This window comes from Monodelphis domestica, chromosome 7 (genome assembly GCF_027887165.1).
Source record: "Monodelphis domestica isolate mMonDom1 chromosome 7, mMonDom1.pri, whole genome shotgun sequence".
Taxonomy (NCBI): domain Eukaryota; kingdom Metazoa; phylum Chordata; class Mammalia; order Didelphimorphia; family Didelphidae; genus Monodelphis; species Monodelphis domestica.
This window is the reverse complement of record NC_077233.1, coordinates 219,530,308-219,550,234: the sequence shown is the minus strand read 5'-3', so window position 1 is coordinate 219,550,234 and position 19,927 is coordinate 219,530,308. Positions and strand designations below refer to the sequence as shown.

General features: G+C 42.0%; 1 long non-coding RNA gene across 1 annotated transcript in view; it reads right to left on the bottom strand.

The window, feature by feature from the left end:
• LOC103104847 (uncharacterized) overlaps positions 1–19,359 on the bottom strand; it is an 89,896-nt gene extending 70,537 nt beyond the window's left edge. Inside the window, exon 1 of the long non-coding RNA XR_469887.2 lies at positions 19,265–19,359. This is a non-coding gene — a long non-coding RNA (uncharacterized LOC103104847). The remainder of the gene's footprint in view (positions 1–19,264) is intronic.
• Between the last annotated feature and the right edge of the window lie 568 nt (positions 19,360–19,927).

Genomic DNA, 19,927 nt, shown 5'->3' with positions numbered 1-19,927 from the left:
CACATTATTTCCCTCCCTCCCCTCCACCCATTCCCCAGCCAATGCACAATTTCATTGGGTATTACTTGTGTCCATGATCAGAACCTATTTCCATGTTGTTTGTACTAGGATGTTCATTTAGAGTCTACATCCCCAACCATATCCCTTCAACCCATGTATTCAAGCAGTTTTTCTTTGGTGTTTTTACTCCCACAGTGTTTCCTCTGAATGTGGATAGTGGTTTTTCTTATAGGTTCCTCCAAGTTGTTCGAGGTCATTGCATTGCCTCTGTGTATATAGCTACACTCTGTGATGGCAAAAAATTGGAAAATGAGGGAATGCCCTTCAACTGGAGAATGGATGAACAAATTGTGGTTATCTGTTGGTGATGGAATACTATTGTGCTGAAAGGAAACTGGAGGAGTTCCATGTGAACTGAACGACCTCCAGGAATTGATGCAGAGTGAAAGGAGCAGAACCAAGAGAACATTGTACATAGAGACTGATACAGTATTGAAATAGCCCCAAATAGACCAAAAGATGGAAAATTAAAGAGATAGCTCTTTGACCACATTTTTAGGGGACAGACCTGGCTTCCCTTCCAGACAGGAGGTCAAATTTTTTATGTAGATAACAATCTGGCAAGAGACAAGGAGGAATTTCCAGAACATCAAAGGGTCAGTGAACTGATATTTGACTTAGTACAGATAAACACTCCTTAGATCACAACCCCAGGATGGACTCCTTTTCTCCTACCTAAAATTCCTGCATTAAGGTCTGTTTATTGTCAGATAAGAACCTGTATGTGTAACTTGTATCTGGGAAACCTATATAACCTGTTTCCTAATGCCGAACCCATGCAGTTTTCCACTAGGGAATTCTGTCCCAGCTGGTAGATTCTTTATTTCTCTCTTTTATTAATAAATTACAGTTCCAATAATCAATATTCTAGGTGTTTGAACTCATTTGTGAAGTGTCCCACTTCAGTTGGAGCCCCGCAGTGAGATCTCGAGCCCAGGAACCGGGAGGTAAGGACTTCAGAGAGGGCTGCTGTAAGAGTGTGTGTATTGTATGCTTGCGTGGGGACAAGTCTCTGGGTCTGCGGCTTATGGCTGAACGTCTGGGGTTGTAACCCAAATTATACTTGGGCAACTTTTGCTACGCCAGGGCCTGTGAAGGAGACTTGAACCCTTATCCCTTTTGGAGGTGTTTCTGAGTGCAGACTTGGAGAGTATGCATTTCCCAAATCCCACAAGGGATTGGGTCAGAAATCCGAGGAAGTGAATGGTGTCCTCTCCGGAGCCCGCCCCTGGTTCTGGTATTTGAGATTTTGACCAAAATTAGGCTGATTTTGGAACCATCTGTCCTGTTCTGTTCTATTCTGTTCTGCTCTGGTAAGTTAGCTCTGTTTCTCTAGAATTCTGTTTTGTTTTGCCCCATGGCCTGTTTTACTCTAGGAGTCTGCCTGCTTAAAGGCTTCAAGTTCTGTTTGGACCCCTAGCTACTCTAGGAGTCTGCCTGCTTGAAGGTTTGGTCCTGAAGTTCTGTTTGGGCCCTAGAGTCCTGTTGGCCATGGAGTGCTGTTCTATTCTGTAAATCCGGATTTAGCAGAGACTGTTGGGTTGCTGGACTCAGCTTAGTCCCACGGTCAGGTCACTAAAGAGACGTCTTTCAGTGACTTCAGGGAACCTTTGGGTTCAAAAAAATGAATGTGTGAGAGAGTGTGGCCTATAAGTCTCTGTTGAGTCTTTGTTGCTTTTGTGTGGCTAAATGAAACAAAGAAAGAGGCAAAAAGAGTTTAAGATGCAGAGGGGAATCTCTTTTGTAGTGGCTGTTCCCCATTCCCTCCAACTGCATCCCAACGAGGCAGACTATGGGGGAAGGGTTGGGCTGTGTCCCACAGCAAGCTCCTAAGCAGGAGAGAAAGTCTGAATAGGAGGGGATTTACAAGTCCCTTCCCTGAGAAAATCAGCCAGCCTCAGGGAACAGACCACCTGTAACCCAATTTCGAGTGGATAGTTTTGTCTAGATACTACAAGAGCATTTTGTTAGAAATCACAGTCAAAAAGAGAGTCAGTTCAGAGAGAGCTAGGGAACAAGAACGTCAGCTCAGCCAATCAGATAGCTTACTTAGCTCATCACAGCTTCCCGGAGTATGCTGAAACTGTTTCAATGAATTTTCTCCCTGCAAATATTTTTTTCTTAAGAATGGATCCTATGAACACCTATTTTTTCCTCTCAAAGCATGCTTGTCACAGCATTGTATGTTACTGTTTATCTTTGTCTTTGTCACAGTCTCGTCTCTATGTAAAAAGGGGGGAGTTGCAAGCTTGAACTTTCCACTGTCAAAAATCCTCAGCAGAGGACAAAAGCAAATACCTGTTCAATGATTTTTCCCTCTTTCTTCCTTTGGATGGGCCCACAAAAGAGCGAAAGAGAGAAAATTCTGAGCAGAAAAGGAAGATTTTTTTTACTCCACAGTTAGCAATTTTCATTTAAAATTAATTCTCAACTTGGGAGGATTGCTAATGATTTTGATATGGTACAAATATAATGTATTGTGGTTACTGTTTGTCTAACTCCACAAACAGTATGTGAAATGTGAAATGTTAGCCAGATCTTATTGAGAAAAAAAATAAAGAAAAAAGAAAAGAAAAACTCATGGTTAGAGGTTTGTTTTGTTAACCCTTGTAATGCATAATGGTTTCAGTGAATTTGAGAATTGTCTAAGTGTGATTGATAGAGGAATGTTTATTCTGTATGGGCAGAAATTGTACTGGCTACTTTATAGATGGAAAAGTCATTCAGAAAAAGTCGTGATGTTGATGAGAACTTATTCTAGAATTTAAAATTGGGAATCTTTCAAATCAGATTTATTTTAATGTATGTGCTGTCAGAACTAGCAGCAAGAAATCATATGACACACAAGAAGCTTTTAAAGTGGTTAATCTGTGCATGGGATTTAATGATATAAGTGCTAAGAATTTAGCAAAATTCCTCCAAAAGAGGAAATTTTTAAATGATGATGTCTTTGATCAAGGTTATAGGAATTGTTTTTAAATGTGCAAAATGCATAGGAAGGAATTTGTAATCTAGAGATGAACATGTATGTATTCGGATACCAAATGCTGGAAATTAGTAATGCTGAGTGAATGCAAACTATGTATGCATTTGTATTATGAAGAGAATTAAGTTTTCCACCGAAATAGGTTAAGGGTATATGATATACAAACTGTCTGTCCTTAACAAGACAAATGTAACCAGCCCTGAAATCAAGAGGGCTTGTCATGGGGATTAAATACAGAGTAGCTTCAGATCTATTAAAGGTCAGGCTGGAATGCCAGGTAACATGAAGCTAACTAGGGAAAAGTGGTTAAGTACATGTGAAGGGAAATAACTTTATGTCTTATCACCTATCTATAGAAGTTAATAACTGAATTTTGGGGTGTCTGGATTCATTTTATGAAGTGCTCCACTTCAATAAGAGTAATGAATAGAGATACTAATGATACTATGAATTCTAGTGTGAAATAGACACAACAAATTATAAATTGGAATAATGTTGATGGACTTAAATTAGGAATGTAGCAAATGTTTTGAGCTAGAAAGAGACGAAACTGGAGGTTCTGTTCTACTTTAGACAGGTTTGAGAGAAGTACAGGTAAATGCTTTGCACCTCAGTTTGGTTACACACTGAAAGATTAATCAGAGTTATTTGGAAGTGTGGAGTTCAAAATGAAATCCACTGAGAGTAAATTAGGATGAAGGGGGTTTGAGACATTCAAACTTTTACATTATAGTAAGCTCACTGGTTGAAGAAGGATGGGACAAGGTTGCTAAGTAATAAAATCTAAATCCAGCCAAGCAGCCTTAGGATAAATTGCTAAGAAGCTATTAACCCTTCCTTGCACACAGGAAGGAGAAAGAAGTGCTTATAATTGTTCCACACTGATACTTAGGGACTGAAATAGGGATATAAAAAGAAGTTGACAATCACTGAGTGATAGAACTTAAAGATGAGTATATTTTAATTGTATATTTTGGAGGTTTTAAGGTGCTCAAGCAAACAAATATTGCCAGCCCTATCTTACCAAAAAGGTTGTCTGAAGCTGTGGAATCTTAATGCAAACATTTCATGTCCAGAGTGATAAAATGAGTTGAGTGATATGTAATTTATAAGTTGCCTCTCACGAGTTTTGGGGATTTGTTGGTTGATATTTTTATTACATTTTGATCTGTATAAGGATATATGTTGCAAACAGTAGCCAAAGAGTGGGTAGGATGTTAAAAATGGAATATATGTGAAAAATGCTTGCTCAGAATTTTATGATTGTTATGTGAGTTGCTGCTAAAATATGTGTTTAAGTATTGTTTAGATGTGAACAAAAGCTCATTGTAAACCTGTGCCATAAATTTTGTTCAATACTCAGTGGTTACCTCAGTTTACCAATTTGTACTATGAACTGAAATTTATAATGGATGAACACTATGCTAAAGATTCAATGATGTAATCCTTTAAATCAGAATTCCTTTGGGTTACCAATTAGCAATTGAAGTGATATCATCAGTATGTTTGTTTGACTTAAGTTAGTTCAGAGAAGGTGGGATGGTGTGTTGGATTTGAATTTGGAAGAAAGGGACTTTGATCTAAAGTCCATAAAGCTTTAGTATGTGGGTTTGTAAAGGAAGAATGGAAGTTGTGTTCTGTTTTTTAAGCAGAGGGGTTTTGAAGGAAGAAAGAGAGAGCGCGAGAGAGAGAGGGAGAGAGAAGGTGAAAGAGAACAGATAAATGTTCTGCTCTCATAATTGGATCTTTAACTTAGGGATAATATATAAAATTAATGTATGTGTTGTGGGAAAATCACATATGATTCTTTAATTTCTCTGGACAGTTACCCTGAAGTGATTCCTGTATGGCCTTGTCTTAGTCTTTCAGATGGCCTAGGTCCAGGAGATGATACAGCCCTGATTTATATTACTATGGAGCTACTTAATTCAACACTCATGTCTTTTATTTCAGATTTTGTGACTAAAGGGTGATATGTAAATTATTGCCAAAATATGTAAGAATAACTGCTATAATGTAGACTCATGGGCTTTAAGGAATCCTTTGAGAGGGTAAATGATCAGAAAAGGCTTGTTTGAGGGTATGGAAATTTGTTTCTGGACTGCTGATAAACAGAATTTCTCTCAGCTGAAATAGGTGAGACTTGTCTTTTAAGGAAGAAGGTTTCTGGTATTTAATGGTGACAAAGCACACCAAGGACAGAGAAAGTCCTGGGATGGTTACAGAGGCATGTTCTGGTCTCACCTGGAAATGAACCTTTTCTGACCATCCAGGCTATTAATTACAATGATGGCATGAGCCAGTGATAGCTTTGACCTGCATGTGAAGCCACTCACTGTGTCCTTTGTGGCATTAGGAGATATTTTCCCTTTTGGGCCTTCTTCCTTTGTGATAATTCCCATAATCAGCACATAATGCAAATTGTGATATCAAAGTTTCCATTTCCTCATAATTGGGAATTCTCAAATACTTTGAGAAGTAGGTGAAGTTTATTTATAGATGGCTTGTATTTGTAGCCTTAATTTACCACAGTTGAAGTTTGGATCTTGAGTTTGGAAATATAGCTCAAAGCTTTCTTGAATTTTCCCCAGAATCTGGGGTAAAGGAATACATCTGTAAGATATTGTTACTCAAGTGTTTATATATGTTTATAATTAATGTGTACTTTGCAAAGGGATATTCTTTAACAGAGACATCACATACCAGCTCTGCAAACAACTCAGGAATCCAATTTCCTAAAGGGATCTATTCCCCTCAGAAGATGATTTCTGAAGATGAAGTCTGTTTGCTAAGATACCCAAATGCAAATGTGTAATGCCAATTACTGTTGTACTAATGTTCTGTTTCTGTCTGGTGTTCTGGTGTTTGCCCCAGTCCTGGTTTCTGCACGTCTGTCTTAGGAGCTGGCTCTCCCCCAAGTGACCTGTCTGCCCATTGGGGGAAGCGGTGGCTGGACACCCTTTGGATCTTCAAGTAGGTCTCCACCAACCTGGGACCCAGGCATTCACTGAGGACACATCCCTAGAGACCCTGTGTCTGCGGCCTTCCCCTCCCTGTTCAAGTTTTGGCTACTCCCCTGTGAGGCAAGCATTCCAGCCTGCAGCCCTGGATATTGCCTATAGCCAATCCCTCTCTCCTGACAATAGGCAGGGACAGCTCTACACCCATTCTCAGCTCTGAAGAAGCTACAGAATACTTGGACCTTCGCCCTTTTCCCCTTAGATATTTGGAGAGGGGAGGGGATAGGACAGCAGGGGGCATTGAACCAGGTGGGGCCCGAGATTCTGGCCCTCCTGGAGTCTGTGTGGTTCCCCTTTGGATGGATGGCCCTGCCACATGGCAGGACTCACTTACCAGAAGCAGTGGGGAGACAGCTAGCAAAGAGAATACATGACACCACACATATGGGAGGCACAAAACAGTGATATGCTGGACAAAGATTTTGTCTTTCATAATATGCACCGAATCTGCAAAGACATCACTTAGAGATGTGAAACATGTGTGCGGGTTAATCAAAAGGGGGGACCAAAGGAACCAGAGGCACCAGGTTAAGAGGGCTGGAGCCAGGAGAACAGCGGGAGATAGACTTTACAATAATCAAGCCAGGGACATATGGGTACAGGTGTCTTTTAATCCTGGTAGACACTTTTTCAGGTTGGGTAGAAGCATATCCAACAAAACATGAAACTGCCTCAGTGGTAGTTAAGAAATTAATGTCAGAGAGCATTCCTAGGTTTGGACTCCCACTGGGAATAGGGTCAGATAATGGGCCTGCTTTGGTAGCTAGGGTGCCTCAGCAATTGGAAGGATACCTTGACAAAATTGGTCCTAGAGTCTGTTGAGAACTGGGTAAGCCTCCTCCCCTTTGCCCTCCTGAGGGCCCGGTGCACCCCATATGTACCCCATTTGAAATTTTGTTCGGTAGACCACCTCCCCTCCTTCCTAAATTGGGACTAGAAAATTTGACTGAATGTGATAACCAATATCTGTTCTCTTCCCTGAAGGCTTTGGATAAGCTCAGGAAAACTATCACTCAAACTGTCCGGGCCACCCATCCCTCACCCCCCCCCCCCCCCCGCCCCACGAATGTGATCTGCCCTCTTTTACTGGTGAACCAGGAGATCTTGTGTGGGTTCGGAAGATTCCTGCAGGGGCTCTCAAACCACAGTGGACTAGACCTTATGTGATAATATTGACCATCCCTAGAGCTGTAAAGGTTGCAGGAAAGAAACGCTGGATCCACGTGTCTCAACTGAGAACGATCCCTTCTCACTATGCTCACAGCTGTCTTTTTAGACCTTAGTGAATTAGAAATGTTTGTTAATTTCCTGGAAAAATGACTATCCTCTCTGGCAGAAATGGTTCTCCAAAATAGACAGGGACTAGATCTCCTTTTCTTTAAGCAGGGAGGGCTCTGCATGGCATTGGAAGAATCCTGGCCTTGCTCAGCGGAAGGATCCAAGAGAGGATCCGGGCTAATGTTCAATCCAGCAACTGATACTCCAATCTTTTCTCTTGGTCTCCGTGGCTAACTACTTTGATCACTGCTGTGGCAGGACCACTCATATTAGTAATAGTCTGCCTGATCAACCATTTTATGACCTATATCCATCAGCATCTTCAGGCTATTAAGCTTTTGAACTTAAGATCACATTATTCTCCTCTGTCTGATGAGTCAAGGGTTTGACTCCCCCCCACTATAGAAAAAGGAGGGAATGAAGTAGCCCCAAATAGACCAAAAGGTGGAAAATTAAAGAGATAACCCTTTGACCACATTTTTAGGGGACAGACCTGGTTTCCCTTCCAAACAGGAGGTCAAACTTTTTATGTAGATAACAATCTGGCAGGAGACAAGGAGGAATTTCCAGAACATCAAAGGGTCAGTGAACTGATATTTGACTTAGTACAGATAAACACTCCTTAGATCACAACCCCAGGATGGACTCCTTTTCTCCTACCTAAAATTCCTGCATTATGGTCTGTTTATTGTCAGATAAGAACCTGTATGTGTAACTTGTATCTGGGAAACCTATATAACCTGTTTCCTAATGCCGAATCTGTGCAGTTTTCCACTAGGGAATTCTGTCCCAACTGGTAGATTCTTTATTTCTCTCTTTTATTAATAAATTACAGTTCCAATAATCAATATTCTAGGTGTTTGAACTCATTTGTGAAGTGTCCCACTTCAGTATGGCACAATCAAATATAAGAGACTTCTCTACTAGCAGCAATGCAATGATCCAGGACAATTCTGAGGGACTTTTGAGAAGGGATGCTATCTACATTCAGAGGAAGAACTGTGGGAGTAGAAACACAAAAGAAAAACATTTTCTTGATTACATGGGTCGATGAGGATATGTTTGGGGATGTCACCCTAATGAAAATATTAATAATATGGAAATAGGTCTTGATCAATGACACATGTAAAACCCAATGGAATTGCTTGTTGGCTATGGGAGGGGTTGGAAATGGGCAGGTAAAGAACATAAATCATATAACCATAGAAAATATTCTAAATTAATTAATTAAATAAATAAACTTTTAAATAAAAGGTTGTTGTGGTCGCTGTTTATAAAAATTAACTCTTAAGTCATGAGGCTATTAGTAGCTTTAGGAGCATTATTACAGCAAGGTAGAGATAGTAAAGAGAGGGCATTGTAGGAAGAAGGTAGAAAATATTGCTTAGCTAAATATCCTAAATCCGGATTTGAGTGCCTCCAGACCTCTAATGTGAATCTGAATGTGAATCTCACCAGCCTATGAGAGTATCTCCAGCCAACGGTTTTTGCCAACCAAAGGGCAGACGCCAAAGAGGCTGAGCCACCAAAGGTAGTCTCTAACACCAAGGAGGCAAGAGTCTCACTAGAGTAAACAACCCTCTTCAGCCCAAGTCACCAACTCAGCAAACCAAATCTGAAAGTCCACTGGAATCCAAAGTCCAAGTCAGGAAGACAAAATCAGAAGTCGTATCCAAAATGAGAATCCAAAATGGGAATCTGAAATCAGAGGGCCTGACTTCCTTTTAGGTCTCACCTTATAAGCACTTTTCTCCATGCAACAACATCTCAGGAACTAATCCTAGTTCCTTAATTCGTCTAGCAATGTTTGGGGGGGGGGGGCTTCTAGGATCCACTTCCAATCTTTGAGGGTGTGAACTTCCTTTTCTAGTAAAAGGTTCAAGTGCCTGCCTGACTAGGTGTGAAAGGGGCACTCCAAGTTCTTGATTGATGAAGTTAAAATTTTAAAAAGGGAGTTTAAAAATTCCCTTTCACACCAAAAAAAACCCAAATGGGGTCAGGAAGGGTCAGACATGACTGATATGACAGAATTTCAACAATAATGAGGAGGAAAGAGGAATAAAAAGTAAACACTTGACATTTGAAAAAAAAATTTCATTACAAAAGGAATGTTCAGAAAATATTAGCCTGGGGATCTATGTGCTAAGCTTAAGAGCCAACTTTAGGGAGTATCCACCAGGATAGGGGGAAATAGTAGACTAGCAGCATCCCTGAATGCTAAGAAGGAAGGATTTTGTAGGTCTTAGCTGGCTCTGCCCTAGGCTCACCCAAAGTGGGATGGGCACATATACCACCACCCCAAAGCAAAAAAGGAGCTTGGAGATATACTGGGTGTAAGATCACAGGATTCAGAGATTAGAGGGGCCTTAGAGATCACTGAATTCAATCCCTTCCTTTCATAAATGAGGAAATGGGCCCAGAGAGGGAAGGGGAAAAGTAATACACCTAACATTTTTATAGAACTTTAAAGTATGCTATTGTGGGGGTCTCTGGAATGTAACTCCCAAGATAGGTGAGGGATCACTGTACTATATTAGATATTATGTATATTATTATATATTATATAACATCCAATAACATGATATAGCATTAATTACATATCATCATACTATATTTATATTATGATGATATATCCTGTAACAGTCCACCCCTAGCTATGGGCAAGGGAAACAGTATGTACAGAGTGGCTTAGAAGAGAGCATGCTCAGTCTTGAGCATGGCTAGGAAAGCCTCTGACCCTTGACCCCAGCTTCCCCCAGGTTAGGCGGGAAGACAGATTTCTTTGTGTTCACCTGGCTAAGAGAAACCACACCTATACCTTGTCATTAACCAATAATAATCATCCCTATGTATTGTGTATATTTGCATATCAAAGAAATTAAATACAGGGCCACAGCAAGCTCCGCCCTCTCTTCCTCTCTTGGATCTCACTGATGCCTGTCTGGCCAAGCTCCATCTTTAATTCCTTTCCTTATCTGCCTCTCCCACCTGGGACCTGGCTTTTTGGCCAGGCACTCTCTTTTCTCTATCATGTCTCCGATCTGTGTGGTATTAATTGTGGATCTCAGGATGGATCATGCCTCTGCGACATCCTAAAGATAGGGGTTATGCTGTGGCCCTATTATAATCAATAAGGCCTGGTTTCTGTCTCATTTCTGCCCCCTCATATCTATAACTTGACTCCACCACGCCCCTCGGGGTATCCAAAACTTCTATCCTTTTTCTATCTTCCTACCTTGAGGCTTCTCGCGGGTTCGGGGAGCCTCATATCCTATTATATTTATAATATATTATATAATAATAATAATAATTCTACCTCCCAGAATTATTGTGAAGATAAGATACTATTTGGAATGTCACCTAAATGTTGTTATTATCCTAGATCAGGCCCTTTATACCCTCTCACCTAGACTATTGCAGAAGATGCAGCTAGGTGGCAGAGCAGCTAGAGTACCTAGCCTGGAGTGAGGCAGATTCATCTTCCTGGGTTTCAAATCTGGCCTCAGATTTGTGTGACCCTGGACAAGTCACTTAATCCCCATTGTCCAGCCATTACCACTCTTCTGCCTTGGAACCAATACATGGCATTGATCCTAAGAATGAAGGTAAGTGTTAAAAAATAAAAATAAAAACAAGGGCAGAAAAGAAAAGAAAATTACTGCCCACTGAAAGAGAAGATGGACTTGAATAAGATCAAGGTTGTGGGAACAGCTCCCCTGTTCTCTTGGGGGATTCTTCTCTGTTAGGACTTTTCTAGTGTTTTCTCTTCCACTAAAATGAGGGAAGGAAATTCTCTCTCCTGCAGTGAAAATGGCACACAAGCACACAGCGGTAGGACTTGCCTCAATGGCCACTTGTTTTTTTCTTGCCTTGTTATTTTCTTACTTCCTTACTTTTATGACAGCAACTTGAGGTGCTAAGAAAAGGCTAAGTTTGAGCTCACCTTGGCAGCTACTTCAAAGATGGAGAGTTTCTGAGTTTAAGATTCAGACATCCTTAAGACATCAACCAACAAGAGGGGAGGAGAGCTTCTCAGAGAAGAAAGGGATCTGCCTTAGCTGATTAATCAAAGGAGGCTTATTTGAACCATGCCTTGGTTGGCCAAGAGAGCTGGACCTTCTGAGTTACTCGGTCCACTCAAGTTAATGGGAGCTGTCTGTTCAGAAGGCTACAAAGGACCTTTACCTGGCCAGGAGAGGACAGGAACATAAATGCTCATTTGGGATGTTTTAGCTTTTGGGGGTTTGTGCATGCTTTGGAGTTATTTGCATTTTGCAGTTTCTATGGTGCAAGAAGTAAATATATACTTTCTATCCCTGGTGCCTATTTTCTATATCTGATCCTTTTTTGTACTTGAATATCTTTTTTAGAAGAAATTTTTATTAGAAATAATCCACATTTGAGTTTCCTGGAGTTTACTCCAGGAAGGAAAGAAAGAGAAAAGTCTAATCTCTTCCAGACCTGTCATCCCACTCCCTACTTTGGGATCAGATTCCTTCAGGATGAATCTAGAGCCTGGTGAGCCCAGAACTGAGACCTGGTAGGAAGAGAGGCCCTCTGGGCCACCCAGTGATAACATTTGCAAATACTTTGTATTTACTTATTGTGAAGTTAATTACATCACAGGCTTATCTTGAGTAAGTGTTAGTAATAAAGTTAAGCCAGAAATGTTCTTATTGTATTATTTATGCATGGTTTGTATTCCCCCTCCCCCAATTAGAACAAAAGCTTCTTGAAGCCATACTGTAGCTATTACTTTTACATCACATTCTTCCTGATGTATCTCCTTTTTTTGCCTCCCTATTACACTAATGAGCCTCAAATACATACACCATCAGTGGGTAGGGTGACCATGCATAGGGATTATAAATGAAGGTGACTCAGTGGATAGAACACCAAGTCTGGATGCAAATCTGGCCTCAGACACTTCCAGTTGTGTGACCCTGAACAAGTCACTTAACTCCAATTGCCTAGCCCTTATCACTCTTCTGCTTTGGAATTGATACTAATTTTGATTCTAAGATAAGGTAAGGGTTAAAAAAAAAAGTAAATTAAAGGCACACATTCCCCAGATCCTCTCTGATTTGGGTTTTTTTCAATATATAATTAAAAAAAATTAAAGTAGCACTATTACTCTTCTCATTTTCAGAAAACCACGGTCACTTTTTGAGTACTGGATTAGATTACCTCTGAACTACTGACCAGTCACACGGTTCTCTATTCTAAGTGAGCACTTAAATCAAGAGAAATTAACATGCTTCAATTTTGCTTTTTTCCCTTACATTATAATCATCATTCATATTAACATGAATGAAAAGGCACCCAAGCAATAATCAATCCTACTTATTCTACCACCCACTAGCTTTCCATGCCCACATTTCCCTCCATGACAAAATAGAAGCTAAGGAGGCAAGGTCATTATTTTCTACCCACCTAAACAGAAGTTCTGGCTTTATTATACATATCTGTCAGGAGCAAAACCCCCTTGCTTTGGGACTCTCTTTTGGCTGGCAAGAAACTCACGATTTCCCTATATCCTAATTCCTCAGATCCATCATTCCTTGCAGTGCAATAATATTACATTACATTTATCTACCACATCTGTTCAGCAATTTCCCAACAGATAGATTCCTACTTTGTTTTTAGTTCTTTACTTCCAGAAAAAAAAGTTCTGCTGGGGAAGGGAGGATGGGAAGGGACACAGGGGTTTTCCTACAAATATCCTCCCTTTTCCGTTAGCTTCATTAGAAGAAGAAATCGCTTTGAAGTGTAGGTAAGAATAGATGAAAGTGTTTGCTTAAAGCTGGAGAGAGGGAGAGAGGGATAGATAGATAGATAGATATAGATAGATAGATAGATAGATAGATAGATAGATAGATAGATAGATAGAAAGAAAGAAAGATAGATGATAGATAGATAGATAGATAGATAGATAGAGACAGACAGACAGACAGAGACAGAGACACAGAAACAAAGACAGAGATACAGTGACAGAGAGAGATAGAGACAGAGAAGGAGGGGAAGAGAGAGAATGATGGAGACATAGAGACAGAGAGAGACAGAGGCAGAGACAGAGAGAGAGAAGGGGAGGGAGAGAAAGAAAGATAAAGACAGAGACACAGAGAGACAGAAATATAAAAACAGGAACAGAGAGACACACAGAGAGATAGACAGAGATGGAGAGAGATATAGAGCCAGAGACACACAGAGACAGACATAGAAACAGAAACAGAGACAGAGATAGAAAGACAGAGAGAGATAGAGACAGAAAGAGAAGGAGGAGAGAAAGAAGATAAAGACAGAGACCCAGACATAGAAACAGAGACAAAGAGATAGAGGGGGGGGGAGAGATAAAGAAAAAGACAGTGAGAGGAAAAATAAAGAGAGAAAGATAAAGACAGAGACAGACAGAAAGATCGAGAGGAGAGGGGAAGAGAGAGAGACAAAGAGGAAGGGAAGGAGAGAGACAGAGACAGAGATACAAAGAGGAAGGGAGGGGGACAGAGACAGACAGACAGACAGAGAAACAGAAAAAAATAGAAAGAGGCAGAGAGACAGAGACAGAGAAAGAGAAACAAAGATAGTGCCACAGAGATCGACAGAGAGGGAGGGGGGAGAGAAAATGAGAGAATTGAGTTTTCTACTTCCTCCCTCTGTCTCTCATGGTGTTGGCCAGAATAAGCTAAAAAAATGTATTTGACTAAACTGCAGATGTGACATCTCACCTCTGCTGAGCCAGGGGAGCCCAGGGAAGGGAGAGGCACCGCAGCTGGATCGTCTACCAGACTGGGTCGGGGTCAGAGGCGAGAAGCAGAGGGGCAGTGAGGATCGCCCCGGCCTCCGTGACCTTGGCAATTGGCTCTCCATTTGCTGGGAAACCCTGGAGCTCGCTGGAGTCTAATTAAACCCAAACTGCCGTTATAAACGGTTAATTATGGTTTACCGCAATAATCCCTTAAAATCAGTCATTAGCATGCTTAAGAACTATTTGGTATTTGGCATATTCTAATGAGCGAGCGGGTTAAGAAGTGATTTGTAGGCGCCTCGGTTTCCCACTCCACCTCCGGGCTGCGCTCACAAATCGCTTCCCATCCTGCAGGGCCATCGTTGCCTCCTATGAATTGCGTCAAATGGCACACTGGAAGGAGCTTGAGCTCGTCTCTCGAACTGTGACCAGGCCAGGGTGCACTGGACATTGCCCCTGGGTGCTGAGATGCGAGGGTGCTGACATCATTTGCAGCCTAACAAAAAGTGTTTAGCACCCTGTTAATAGGAATAATTGGTGAAAATAAGAAGCTGTCAGAAAAGGGGTCGGGTGAGCTCCCTCAGAGCTCCTTGTTTTCCTGGGTGCCTGGCTCCCTCCCACGAGGGTGGCGCCCTAGCCCTTTCCCTCCCCTGGCCCCAGCTTGTGGGATGTCCGCAGCGCACACGTACGAACCGAATTCCTGGCTACAGCTCGGTTCATCGGACCCAGATCCAGGTCTGGCCCCCGAGAGATCCCGTATCAGCCCCTCCAAGGCCAGGAAAAAGCTCCGCCACGGATCTGCCGCTGCCGCTGCTCCCACCCGGCACTGACATTTAAATCAAGCCCCAGTTATCCCAACGAGCCAGGCTCTGCCTCGCCCTCCTTCCCCTCACCTCTCTCCTCCCCTTCTCTAAATTATTTTATTCCAATCCTAGCTGGCAGTCAGCATGAAGAGGATTTGACAAACTATAACGGTAGGTTTATTAAATCAACCCAGGAGAGAGATGTTATCGGGAGACCTTTTATCAGCCCTTCTAGCTTCAACACGCCTGTCAGGCCGGTGGGTTTCCCGCCTTCCCCCTCCCCGCTTCCCGCTTCCCCTTTTCAAGAAAGAAGAATTCTGATAATCAGAGCAAGACAGGTTGTCACTTCAGATGGTGCCAATCAAAACTGTTCTGTGGGCGAACAGAAGGACCTGAAGGGAGTCTGACGGCAAACGGTACTCAAGGTTGGAGTGCTGGGGACCGCAGCTGCGGAGGGCAGAGCTGGGGGCCCGGCTGGCATTTCAAGGAAATCCTGGGAGATGTCCATCCCCTCCTGGGGCAGGGACACGGGAGATTCTTAGGGACCACAGGATCCCTTCTCATTGAACCCTTCCTTATCTGGACAAGCTTGGGCCAACGGCATCATCAGTGGCAGGGCCACGCTATCATGGTAGAGCGGGCAGGGAAGGCTTGGTCTGTGCACGCCTGGAGGGGCCCCAGGGTTCAGCAGGCTATTGGACCAAGCCGCAGGACCATATACCGCTGCTAATCCCTCTGCTCCTTTATTAGACATTTCATTGAACATGGCGGTGGCCAATACTAGGTCAAGGGAATGGTTCCTGCCTTCTCAAGGCTTGAACTTTAAGATAATTTAATTCTATGAAATGTATTCAATGTCTGCAAGGTCTGGGGATAAAATGGAAAAATGAAGCATTCTCTGCCCTTGAGAAGATGCAACCTATGCAGGGAGAAGTTAATATGCAAAGATTTGAAGAGGGAGAATCACTTCTGTGCAGGGCACCCACTCTGCTAAGTGCTGGGGTTACATAGAACAGCAAATAACAACAAAAACACCCCCCCCCAACTCTCAGTCTTGCTTCTCAAGGAGTCCACGGCCCAATGAGGAAGAAGACATGCCAAAAGACTATGTATAGAGGGCAGTCAGGTGGCTCAGTGGCTAGAGAGCCAGGCCTAGAAACGGGAGGTCCTGAGTTCAAATATGAATTCAGATACTTCCTAGCTGTGTGACCCTGGGCAAGTCATTTAACCCCCATTGTCCCCAATATCCACTCTTCTGCCTTGGAACCATATTGGTTCCAAGACAGAAGGTAAAGGTTAAAAAAAAAAGACTATATAATAAAGAAAAGAGATAGAACGAACTGGGGGTAAATCAAGAAAAGGAAGGTGCTAGCATTGAGAGGCATTGGGAGGGGCAGCTGGGTTCAGTGGACAGAGAGGTAGGCCTGGAGTCAGGAGGTCTTGGGTTCAAATCAGACAATTCTTAGCTGGGTGACCTTGGGCAAGTCACTTAAACCCAATTGCTTAGCCCTTACTGCTCTTCTGCCTTGGAACTGACATTTGTATCAATTCTAAGATAGGAGGTAAGGATTTAAAGAAAGGAGGAAAGAGGTATTGGGAGAAACTTCTTATAGAAGGTATCTGGGATCTGAAGCAGGCCAGGGAAACTAGGAGGCAGGGACAAGGAAGGAAAGAATTTTATTTTATTTTTCTTAAACCCTTACCTTCCATCTTTGAATCAATATTGTGTGTTGGTTCTAAGGCCGAAGAGTGGTAAGGGCTTGGAAATGGGGGTCAAGTGACTTGTCCAGGGTCACCCAGCTAGAAAGTGTCTGAGGCCAGATTTGAACCTAGGACCTCCCCTCTCTGGGCCTGGCACTCCATCCACTGAGCCACCTAGCTGCCCCCTGGAAAGAATTTTAGACATGGAAGACCATGAAAAGGACAAGAGCCTAGAGATTAAATGTCTTGTTCAAGGGGGGCCAGGATTGGTTAATCAATCATAGAATATGTGGAAGGGAGTAATTACACCTAAGAAGACTCAAAAGGTAAGGAGAAGACGGCTTTTTACACCAAACCGGGGACACATCAGAAGGAAAGGTCAAAGGCAGGATGTGATCTTCCTGGAAAAGGGTCAACTCTATGAAGCCATTCTACCAAGGGTTTAGAGATCTCCCTTTACAATGGCTCCTCAGCCTTTGAGAGGGGCTTAGAACCAAAATCCAGGTTGTGGAATCTCTGCATCCCAATTTCCATAAGACTGAGGACCGCATTAAATTATATAAAGCCTCCACTAATGGAAACCCAACTGTTTGGAAGTGTCAGCTAAGTGCATTTTTCTTATCCTGGTGCTCTATGTTGAGGATAAAGGATCAGAACGTAGGAAAATATGCAACTTGGGGTTGACTTTCTTCAAAACCAATTTCCAGGGCACTGCCCAGCACCAAGCTTCATTCAAATCTCCTCTGCTGTATCATTGTCCTGCACAGTGAGAATCTGTAGTTTATCGGACTGACCCTTTGGCCTTGCCAGATCCTTAATGGTCAATCCAAGATTCAATTATGAGACTTTTTTTTTGGAGGAGAGGATGTCCAGAACTATCATTTCATCTAAGAAGAGGAAACACCACTTGAGAGATTTCCTTCCCAGCTACAGATCTCTTGTGCTATTTACATTATCAATTCTCAAACATTTTGGTCTCAGGGCCCCTTTATACTCTTCAAGATTATTGAGGACCCCAAAGAGCTTTTGTTTATCTGGGTTCCATGTACCAATATTGAGAAATCAAAATGGAAAAAATGTTCAAATATTGAAGAATTCATTAGAAATAACAAAACAATTATATGTTATCATCAATAACATTTTAATGAAAAATAGTTCTGTTTTCCAAAACAAAAAATTTTTAGTAAGAAGAATGGCATTGTTTTACTTTTTTTGTTGTTGCAAATCTCTAATATCTGGTCTAGTTGAAGGGAACTGAATTCTATTAGCTTCTGTAATCAGTCTATTGTGATATGTGGTTTTGAAGTATATGAAGGAAATCCAGCCTTACACCAACATGCAGTTGGATAAGGGAGGAATATTTAAAAAGGAAAATAATATCATAGTATTATTAAGAAATAAGTTTTGACTTTGTGAACAACCCGTAAGGGTCCTCAGATCACTCTTTTTTTTTAAACCCTTGCCTTCTATCTTGGAATCAATACTGGGTATTGGTTCTAAGGCAGAAGAACAATAAGGGCTAGGCAAAGAGAGTTAAGTGACTTGCCCAGAGTCACATAGGAAGTGTCTGAAGTCACATTTGAACCCAGGACCCTCTCTGGGCCTGGCTCTCAATCCACTGAGCCACCTAGCTTCCCCGCCCCCTAATTCACATATATAGAGCTGAGATGAAGGAGGGAGCCAGGATGGCCATTGGATCCCCCATGTGGTCAAATCACTGGGTCTGAACCCAGTTGATAGCAATCCCCACTCCCTCACACTTCCCATCCCATTATTTTTATTTATAATGAAGATTTCAAAATTTTATTCAATTGTTCTCTGTGTTATCTTTTCCCAGTCCAAGGGAAGCTCTTCTTTTCATTTCATTCTTTTCATTTTTTGGGTCTTTGTATCCCCCAGACCTGGCACGGTGCCTGACAGATAGTAGGCTCTTAATAAATGCTTCGTTAAGTTGACTTTCTGAATCCAAGCCCAGCCCTCTCTGCCCTGTTCCATTGTGGTTTTCAAACTATACAATATAATACACATTTGGAACAAACTAGGGCACTGTATTAGGTGCTGGGGGCGATACACAGTTTAGATAAGATATAATCTCTGTCATCGTAGAGCTTACAATGTAGGTGCAAAGAGGAGGCTCATGGAAGAAGATACATATTTTTTATAAGACTATATAATAACACCCAATACACTTATCAAAGAGTTACAAAACAAAGTGCTATTATATTAAGTAATGTCAATTTACTCAATTGAGATGGCAGAATAGTAGCACTGAAAGAGGCCTGAGAGATTCCCTGGGCCAAATTTCTCATTTGTCAAAGAAGAAACTGAGGTACAGAGAAATAAGTAATTTAACTGCAGATTCATAGATAATAAATAGGAAAGCCTGCACCTGAGCCCAAGTCTTATATCAAATGTTTTGCCTTTCCACTGTGCTGCAATTCACCAAAATATTTTTGAAAGACTTTTGACAGGAGCTCAAACTTTCAGAAACCCGAAAATCCAATTACCAACAAGACCATCCTTTCTCTAACTAAGCATTCCAATGAATCATGGATTGTCTCTTTTCAGAAGTCCAATCCACATTAAGATCATAAAGTACTAGAAAGTCAGAACCTTGGGGATCCCATTTTGTAATTATATAGTTTTAAAGAGGAGGAAATTGAGGCCTCACCTTGGAAAGGACTAGCGTGCAGGTGATCTGTGGCTACTAAGGCAAAACCAAAGCCCCCACACCTTTTTTCAAGCCATGTGGCACTAGAGACCTTCATCTTCCGCAGTTGCCATGGCAGGGGTGGTCATGAGGTATAGAACAGAGTGACCATAGCATATGAGCATAACAGAGTTATCATCTCATCAGATTCCATAGCAACCCTGGCAGGTGGGATACCTGAAGCCCAGAGGCTTGGCCCATGTTGCAAGGGTAGTATCACATAAAAACAAGCATCAGTGTGGTGGAGAGAGTATCTTGGAATTAGAAGACTTGGGGGGGATGCCAGGCTCTATGAGCTTAGACAAGACACTTTCCTTCTCTAGGAAGGCAAAGATTCAGTTTCTTTTCCATCAAATGATGACATTTGATTAGCATCTCTCTAAGGTCCCTTTTGGGGCCCCTAGCTGGCATGGTGGATGGAGTTCCAGGCCTTGAGTCAGAAAGATTCATCTTCCTGGGTTCAAATCTAGCCTCAGACATTTACCAGATGTGTGACCTTGGGCATGTCACTTAACCCTGTTGGCCTCAGTTTCCTCATCTGTTAAATGAGCTGGAGAAGGAAATGGCAAATCACTCCAGGATCTTTGCCAAGAAAACTCCAAATGGGGTCATAAAGAGTCAGAC